The sequence below is a fragment of the Orycteropus afer genome, unplaced genomic scaffold (assembly GCF_000298275.1).
Source record: "Orycteropus afer afer isolate SDZICR_OR568_19922 unplaced genomic scaffold, OryAfe1.0 scaffold00435, whole genome shotgun sequence".
In the NCBI taxonomy this organism is placed as follows: Eukaryota; Metazoa; Chordata; class Mammalia; order Tubulidentata; family Orycteropodidae; genus Orycteropus; species Orycteropus afer.
Genome location: NW_006922022.1, coordinates 2,572,416 through 2,573,552, shown reverse-complemented (window position 1 = coordinate 2,573,552; position 1,137 = coordinate 2,572,416). Strand labels below are relative to the sequence as shown.

Below are 1,137 nucleotides of genomic sequence, written 5' to 3'. Positions count from 1 at the left end.
GTGCTTAAGGCACTTGGCTGCTAACCAGAAGGCTGGTTACTGGTTCTGCTTCTAGTAATAGCAAAGTAGTCTGTATTAGATTAACCCTCCTATAAATAAATAAATGTGTATTTAGAACATATTTGATGGCAATGAAAAGTTTTAAAAAAAAAATTAAAAATTGGGGGAGGAGGGCAGGAAATGGAGAAGACTGACCCTTGAAAGAAAGTACCTGAATCTCAAGAGAAAGTTTCCTGAATGAACTTTACATTTATATGGGTGTTCACCTGAAAGTCCTCCTGGTCCACTCACTCAATGCAGGGTCATAAGAACTCAAACAGAAAGTTACAGCTTTACTGGCTTAAAAAGTCAGAGGACAGAATTCAAGGCTGCCAGGTGACTGAGAGATAATGGAAAAACTCCAGGTAGGAGAGAACCACATAGGACAGGAACATCAACATCTGCCTAAGAGTGGCATCCAAATTCTTGGCTGATCTATTAACTGTGCAAGCACTAGGAAGAGTCGAAGGAAAAGCAGAAGCTAGATGGCAGAAAACAGAGCACAGATTTCAGATGCTGCTTGCTACAGGGAAGTGAAAGTTTGGTGCCTAAATCCAGTCAAATTAAATGCTTCCGGGTACAAAAATCAGGGATCCTCACTGAGAGAAAGACAACAGCATACAGAGTCTCTACAGTGTATCATTCTCTAATGTGCAATAAAAAAAAAAAAAAAAAAAATGATTGGACATGAGAAAAACAGAAAAATATGACATACAGTCAAGAAAAAAAGTAGTCAATAGAAAGCTACCCTAAGATGGCCCATATCCTGCCATAAGAACTTTAAAGTAGTTATTATAAGTAAGTGCAATGACTTAAAATAAAATGTGGTAATAATGAATAAATATGAGTTCAGCAGAGAAATGGAAACTATAAAGAAGCAATGAAAATTCTGGAAGGGAAAAGCACAATACACCTTCACATACCAACTACCTCGTTACCCAACATTTCACATTTATGATGACAGTAAAAAAATCTACTACCCAACTATTTTGCACATTAATGGCATATGTTTGGCAGTAACAAATGCTGAGGCGCCAAGCAAGAGTAATGCTGGCTATTGAGGATGAGAAAGACATAGAGAGTTACATGGGCAGTACA

At 37.6% G+C, this 1,137-nt stretch overlaps 1 protein-coding gene across 1 annotated transcript in view; it reads right to left on the bottom strand.

The window, feature by feature from the left end:
* The window catches only part of TTC39B (tetratricopeptide repeat domain 39B), a 73,128-nt gene that overhangs the window by 29,499 nt on the left and 42,492 nt on the right, over window positions 1–1,137 (bottom strand). The gene's annotated exons all lie outside the window — the stretch shown is intronic.